This window comes from Neofelis nebulosa, chromosome 2, assembly GCF_028018385.1.
Source record: "Neofelis nebulosa isolate mNeoNeb1 chromosome 2, mNeoNeb1.pri, whole genome shotgun sequence".
NCBI lineage: Eukaryota > Metazoa > Chordata > Mammalia > Carnivora > Felidae > Neofelis > Neofelis nebulosa.
Genome location: NC_080783.1, coordinates 115,427,945 through 115,436,182, shown reverse-complemented (window position 1 = coordinate 115,436,182; position 8,238 = coordinate 115,427,945). Strand labels below are relative to the sequence as shown.

Here is an 8,238-nt window from a genome sequence, read left to right as displayed (position 1 = left end):
TCTTTTTTTCTTTCTTTTCTTTCTTCTTTCTTCTTTCTTTCTTTCTTTCTTTCTTTCTTTCTTTCTTTCTTTCTTTCTTTCTTTCTTTCTTTCCTTTCTTCTGAGGGAGAGAATCGTCAGCAGGTTCCATGTCCAGTGAGAAGCCTGACTTGGGGCTCCCTCTCACAACAGATCATGACCTGAGAGGAGATCAAGTGTCAGACACTTAGCCAACTGAGCTACCCAGGCGCCCCCGAGGGGTTCACATTCTTATGGCTGCCTCCCACCTGCATTGGCTTTCTGCCTTCTAGACAGGTATAATTCAGCCTCTTCTCAGATTCCCACCAAAAACCACTCACACAGCATCTAGATTTTTTTTTTTTTAAAGATTTGAGGGTCCTGGGCAGCGTTATATCACATCCCACACAGCCGTCTGCCATTTATGGACCTCTCCCTGTTCTCTCTCTTCCCTGATGGAACGACTCAGATTCCTTGTTTCATGACTAACAGCTTGTCAGTCATTTTTAAAAATTTTACTTGTGTGCACCCTCTGAGTCTTGCCTTCCACCCTGACCTAATGTCAAGACATTTTTCTCAACAGTTTCAGTAGAGAAATCCCCTCCATTTTTTATGCACATCCCTGAGCCTGTACTTGTAGCAGGGGGTGGGCTGGAGGAGTACTTATGTCTAGCTTCATGGTTAGTACTTAGCAAGCTGCAGACAGGAGTTAGAAGTCAGTCCTTAGTCTACAGCCATGATCATTAGCAAATGAATAGCCATCTGTTAGCACTGCACAACTCTATTAATGGAAGGTCAGGTTATTCTTAATTTCTGTCATGGTCTTTCCTTCCATATACCTTTCTTTGTTTTCCTGCAGGGTGACTGGCAAGATGCTCCTCTGGGTAGTGACATTTGAAATACAATTGGCCCTTGAATAACATCGGGGTTCAGGGAGCTGACCCCTCTCCTGTACACAGTTGAAAAATCCCCTTGGATTTTTGACTCCCCCCAAAATTAAGTGCTAATAGGCTACTATTGACCAAAAGCCTTACCAATAATGTAACTAGTAGGTTAATGCATATTTTGTATGTTGTATGTATTCTTACAATCATACCTTTCTCTTAAAATTTTTTGGTATTTCGAGGCTATGCAGTTGGTCTGTGATTTTTTCATACTGTCACAAATACCCCCAAAATTTTCCAAAAATATTTATTAAAAAAAAATCCATGTGTAAGTTGACCCGTGTAGTTCAAACCTACGTTGTTCAAGGTCAATTGTACCTGTCCTACAGAGTTGGCTGTGATCATGTCCAGAATCACAGGAGCTGAAATGAGCTCCAGAGTCGGCTGTGATCGCGTCTAGAATCACAGGTGCTGAAATGAACATGTAGTTCATTTCATGTGTAGTGGGCACTACCCTTCCTATCCAGGCGATTTTACAGATAAAAGCCACATTCTAAGACCTATTTATTGATGTCACAAAAATTTTGAAGTTCAGATATGTCTTAAAGTTGAAATGCACACTTAATATAGTGTTCCCTCTGGCCCCCCAACAAAATGCTGCCTTTTAATCATTGGTTCCTCTTACAATGCCCAGTGTCTTTGAATACTGGAACAGCAACACCAGTTATCCAGAAATCATCTATATTTAACCATTGTGTAACTCTACAACCCGAGGTGCTGATGAACATAAGAAGGGGAGAATTTCCTGTCCCTTTGAAATTCCAAGAAAGAATAAAAGATGTTAACTACTCACTGTCAGTCCTGGGCCAAGGCAGCAAAGTGAGGTTTTCCCATTTTCTTTTGCCTACTGATGGGTCTACCGGGGACATTGCAGGCAGTCACCACAAGGTGGCGCACAAACACCAGGCATGAAGTCCTGAGGGCCATTCACAAGGATGTGGACCTTTGTGGATGGCTATTCAGGAGCATCTATGCTGGAGTGTCTCCGCTGATCCCATTGAGCCAGGTATAGACACAGACTCCATGGAGCAGCTAGAGGAGGGTTTGGACAGGAAGCATGAATAGGGAAAGAAGTTAGGAGTCATTCATTAGAGTCACAATATCTATTGAATAAATGCCTACATTTGGCTAGATGTAGGGGATACAGGGAGAGATTAAGATGGTAGTAAATAACAAAATTCAATGATTATATTTTAAAGATTTAATTGACTTTATTAATCGATGTATGAATTGGACAGCATCTTGTCTAGCAAGTAGAAGGGAGCACCAAAGGACTATAGAATAGGAAAGGCTTGATTGATTGATTGACTGATTGACTGATTTCAGTAATCTCCACACTCATTGTGGGGCTTTAACTCACAACCCCAAGATCAAGAGTCACATGCTTTATCGACTGAGCCAGCCAGACACCCTCAGGGAAGGTTTTTAAGGTAGAATGGGAGCAGAAAAGAGAAAATTATTAGTAAAGAATCTATTGTTTTACGCAAGGTTGCCCCCTAAGGAGAATGGAAGGGGTCTATCAATACAGTTTCTAGTGCTGACTGATCAGGGATAGAAGCAGAAAAATGTCCACTTTTAGCCCAGAAGGCTGACCTACAAGACTGCCTAGTTTCTATAAGGATCAAATACCTGCTTGTTGCTATATTCTTAAAGGGTCTCATGACTGCTTGTACATGTCACTGATCGTTAATACTGAGCTGAATGATAAACAACAGAGAAATCCTGCAAAAGTAGTTTTATGAGTAGAAATTTGAAGAAAACATTTATGATCTAATACTTCCTGAAGTCCCCTCCCCCACGAACACTAAGCATATAACCACCAGCGTCATACATCAAAAGTGTGGCTCTTTCTGCCCATGGGTCCTGTTCCCATGCTACTTAAATAAACTTACTGAGTCGAGCCATAAAATGCCTCAAAAATTCTTTCCTGACCATCCTGCTAAACGATCCCACAACACTTTTGGTGTGGGGATTATGGAGCGAATCCAAGTGTTAGTTTGATTTGGTAAGTCTTTTTTACCCCCAGTCTTTGTTTCTTACCTGTTCTTTTTCTTTTTTCAGAGATGTCCTGAATACTATGACCCCTCAGAAGGTGTCTTGTCTGAGTGCTTAGGAGAGAACATCTTGCCCGTGGCTACACTACGGGGAGGGACAAACTCCTGCCTCCTGGCTGGATACCAGTACCTTGGCCAAAATGGTGTTGGACTCTGAAATCGGGCTCTCCCTGTTTTACCTGTTCTTTTAATACTTGTATTCTTGGTGGGCATGGGATGGCCATACATGTCGTTAGGATGGTTGCTAATCTTAAGATTCCCATGTAAGGTTTCCTCCTAAATAACCTGGTTATAATAATCGATCCTTCAATGAGCATAAAATCAAAGTTCCCGAAAGGGACTAGTCAGAGCTGTTACCCAGTTGGGGCACTCACTCAACACTCAAGGGCACTACTTCCTTTGGACTGGATCATGGATAAAACTCACAAGAAGGTTGCCCAGATTAGATAGGAGTCCCTTACTTTCTTTTTTGCATATTTTTCATTTTGTCCTTATCCATGGGCTGTTTGGCATGCTCCGTCCTGCTCTCAGATTGAAAGTACTTCTAGTTTAGATATATGACAAATAATATGATATAAAATAGCTTCCCTTCTTAACAAGGGCCAGGATCTCTACCCCATCCATTAATACTAGATCTAGAGGCTTACAAAGGGTACTATTTGGTCGCCAAATATATTGGCTTCCCCAAAATGGAAAGAGGCAGTCCCAATCTCTGCGGCATTTCAGTCCAATTACCAGCACCAGTAGTCTAGAATGCAATGGGGAAGGGAAGGAAGGTTGACATCCCTTCTCAGGTAGGACAAAGCTGTCAATTTTGTCAAGAAAAAGGGATGGCTCCCCCACTCTGAACCCCAGGAAACTTCTGCAGTATTCCTGATGGGACGCCATTTGGAAACCGAGGGGGATTTTGGTAATGGACTCATAAGTACTCTCCTTGTTTCGTAGGACCCTCTTAGGCTGTCTCCTAACACATTGGAGTCAATTTGGATTTAAATAAACAGTGCCAAATCCAACCTCCAGGGTGTGTAGCTCTCTCTTGAGCTAGGCTGCTTTCAGATATCCAGAGTGTACTTTTTGCTTTGATAAACTTTCCTGCTGTGCTGCATGTATGTCCTTGAATTCCTTCTCGTGACATGACCAAGAACCTTTGGTGACTTCTTTGGGTCTGGCTGGGTCAAGCTCCAGGGCCCAGGGTCTCCCCAGTTCACCTGGCAACATCTTTTTGGCAACCATGAAGAGACAAGGTGACAGCAGGTTGAAGGGCCCTCTCCATCCATGTCTCCAACCCTTGTCTGCCTTGTGCTGGAGAGCTGCTCACTTTCTCCTGCTCTTTCAGTCGACATGGGGAAAGGCCTAAAAAGGACACCTTGTATGCTGCCTTCCAAGGTTGGCCTCTTTTGTTAATACTGTTGGCCTCAACACAAACTAGCGGATGGGAAAGTCTGACCGGAAAAATGGACCGAAATCCCATATGGTCAGGACTTTATGGCCCTGTACTAAAATCCTGTTCTGTCCATACTCATTTAGCAGGGACAAGGACATCCCTCTCCCCACCCTGCACCCTTCAATCCACCATCGGCTCAGCTGCCTCAGGCCCTTCTACTTCTGTTTATCTATCACTTGCCTGTGTTCTGTCGTGTTCTCTATGTGCTCCCCTTGGTCTCTCTTGAAAACAGGTTGTTGCCAAGATCAAGCACATGCCTTTCTCTTTTTCCTGAGTTACTCATCTCCTCTCTGTTTGCTTCTTCTTTTGTGGGTCAGATCTGGAATATATGGTGAGAGAACTAGATGAATGTTGCCTGAGTCTTGTTGTATGGGGGAGGGGGTTCATTCCTGGGTTAATGGCTATGGTAATTGGAGCCAGTCATCTGTGGTCAGTCTACCTCCAGACCTTAAGGAATAGTCCCAAGGAGATGCCGAAATTCCTTTTGTTTCAGGGAAGTTCCCTGACTTCTCTGGCCTGATATGCACTGCCTACTTTCACTCTGTATTGGTGAGAAGAAACCATGTGTCTGTTCATCTGTCCAAGCTAGAGAGCTTTAGGACCGGGAGGACTTTTTCTTCTGTCTGGGCTTTCATCCACCTCCAGTCTTGCTGGTGGCATCTCATCTCCTCTGCCTCTGTCTCCACCTCCTTCTGTGTCTGCACCACCTTGGGCATGGCTTGCATAACCGGCTCCTACAGCATCCTTGTGTCTCTGGCACTACTGGCCCTGCTCCTCTCACCCTCCCAATTGGGGGTGAAGAGCACTCCTTCCTGTACTTAAACCACCGACTTCAGATTTCCCCACAGGAGCTCTGGGTAAAAATTGACAGTGGGGAGCAAATTGACTTTTGTTGACCTAGGTGCAACATATTCAGTATTTAAGCTAATTTAAATTTGTTACTTTAATTAAGGTAGACATGTCTTTAGAGTTATCAGCATTAATATAATACTTTTATTCTACCAAGGTTTACTAAAGGTCAAATAAGCTCATGTTGTCTCTGTTGCAATTTGTCAGCAAAAAGATGGGTTAAAATGATGGTTTGGGGCGCCTGGGTGGCTCAGTTGGTTGAATGTCTGACTTTGATTCAGGTCATGATCTCACAGTTTGTGAGTTCGAGTCCCACATCAGGCTCTGTGCTGACAGTTCAGAGCCTGGAGCCTGCTTAGAAATCTGTGTGTGTGTGTGTGTGTGTGTGTGTGTGTCTGCCTCTCCCCTGTGCATGCTATGTCTGTCTCTCAAAAATAAATAAACATTAAAAAAAATGATGGTTAATTTTGTCTGTCTCATAAAGTTCTCATGGGTAATTGTTAAGATAGCTTTCTCTCTCTCTCTCTCTCTCTCTCTCTATATATATATATATATATATAAGCTTTTCTGTTTATTTTGAAATAGAGAGAGAGCACATGGAAGGGGCAGAGAGAGAGAGGAAGAGAGAGAGGATCCCAAGCAGACTCTGTGCCATCAGCGTCAGTGCAGTGGCTGCTGCAGGGCTCGATCCCGCGAACTTGTAAGCCAATCTGTAGGTTGGCATATTCAGTTAAAATTTTGATAGTTATAAGAGAAAGGCCTCTTATGGCCTGGAGAGTCCATTGTAACATTTACCATATGCCAGCAAGAAACATTCTTTTTAGTAACTGAAATATCCCTGTATATGCTGGTATTGGGGTGATGTATCATATCAGCTATGTATTGATACAAATAATGCCAATCTATACCTTGTGATAGAGAAACCCACCGAGGGAGGCCTGAGTTGCTTGATATGGGTGGTCAGCCACAAATTCATCATAGAGATGGTTTTGTAGCTCAGTGTAATGTGCCCATTGTAAAAAAAAAAAGTTAGCATTTAAATCTGGTGTGCCTATCTGCTAAAACTTTGGATATATTAGCAGAGTCATCTGGGATATATTCATAACATTTAGTCTCAATATTAGCATAGTACCTTTGACTTGCAGTCAGGATTTCAAGAGCCATTAAGTTCTGGGGGCTATTTTTCAAATTTGTGGGTGACTTCATGTTCAGTTTGTTTAAAGGTGGCCACTGTATGCTTGGCTAAGGCCTCTACTTGTAATTTTATGTCAAAAGAGGTGGCTCCCAGAACAAATATGGCTAAGGGATAAAAACATTAAGAACCCCCATTTGCCTGAGGGCTTAGCCTTAACAATATCCTAATTACAAGGAATCACAGGCAAGTGAGTGATGACTTGGTTTACTGACTTTGGACCTTAACCTAAGTAATGCCATTTTGGGCCTGGGGTTCTCTTTTTAACAATAAACACAGTGCTACCCCCCACCCCAAGTTTGTGGCCTTATGGTACTAGCATAGCTAACCTAACTGCATAACATAACTAACTGTGGTTCGTTGGAAAGAGCAAGGTCATTGGGAGTTGTTTGGGGCTGAATTCATATGTTGAAGCCCCAACCCCCAGTACCTCAGAACGTGACTTTTTTGGAGATGAGGCCTTTAAAAAGCTGTGACACTGTGATGCAAAATAAGAAGGGTCTTGTCCCTGTTTTTAGTACAGACTTCCTAAAACATGTGGAATTTCCTAAGTGCACAGAGTGATCAAGATGTCCTTTGTTGGGGCGCCTGGGTGGCTCAGTCAGTTAAGGGCCCCGACTTTGGCTCAGGTCATGATCTTGCAGTGTGTGGGTTCGAGCCCCGCATTGGGCTCTGGGCTGACAGCTTGGACCCTGGAGCCTGCTTCGGATTCTGTGTCTCCCTCTTTCTCTGGCCCTTCCCCTCTTGAGCTCTGTCTCTGTCTCTCTCAAAAATAAATAAACATTAAAAAAAATAAAAAAAGTCCTTTGTTACGTTAATGAGGTGACTTTTGGAAAATACCTGAGATTGGGCCAGCTGATGACAGGACTGGAATTTCTAGTCCCACCCCTAGACCTGTGGGGAGGCAGAAGGAGCCTCAATCACAGATGTCAATGATTTAATCAATCGTGCCTATGTAATGAAGCCCCCAAAAGGGTGGGGTTTGGAGAGCTTTTGTTGGGGAACACCTGGAGATTTGGGGACAGTGGCTCATCCAGACAACACAGGAACTGCACGCCCTTTCCACATGCCTTAAGCCATGCATCTCCATCTGGCCGTTCCTGAGTTAAACAGGTAATCTAGTGAGTAAGCACGTTTTCTGGGTTCCATGAGCCGCTCTAGCAAATGAAATTAACCCAAAGAAGAGGTTGTGGAAACCTCTGATTTTTAGCTGGTCAGTCAGAGGCACGGGTGATACCCTGCATTTGTGGTTGACATTTGAAGTGGGCAGTGGGAGGGTGAGGGCAGTCTTTTAGCACTGAACCTTTAACTTGTATGTCTGATGCTATCTCTGGGTAGATAGAATTGAGTTGAATTGTAGGACACCCCGATGGGGTCACAGAGAATTGCTTGTTGTCTGGTAAACCCCCACACATTTTTTTTTTTTTTTTTTTTTTTTTTTTTTTTTTTTATTTTTTTTTATTTTTGGGACAGAGAGAGACAGAGCATGAACGGGGGAGGGGCAGAGAGAGAGGGAGACACAGAATCGGAAACAGGCTCCAGGCTCCGAGCCATCAGCCCAGAGCCCGACGCGGGGCTCGAACTCACGGACGGTGAGATCGTGACCTGGCTGAAGTCGGCCGCTTAACCGACTGCGCCACCCAGGCGCCCCAACCCCCACACATTTGGTGGCCAGAGTATCACAAGTGTTCTGTGTAAAAGTACAGGAGAGAAACACAGGAGGAGGAAAAACTGCGTGGTAATTAGGTTAAAATGGGC

The 8,238-nt window shown here is 43.8% G+C and overlaps 1 long non-coding RNA gene across 1 annotated transcript; it reads right to left on the bottom strand.

Moving 5' to 3' along the window:
* Positions 1-4,061: 4,061 nt before the first annotated feature.
* LOC131503941 (uncharacterized) lies at positions 4,062-7,696 on the bottom strand. Its single transcript, XR_009257700.1, has 2 exons — positions 7,321-7,696; positions 4,062-4,758 (listed from the first exon to the last, which is right to left on the bottom strand). It is a non-coding gene; the product is annotated as an uncharacterized LOC131503941 (long non-coding RNA).
* Between the last annotated feature and the right edge of the window lie 542 nt (positions 7,697-8,238).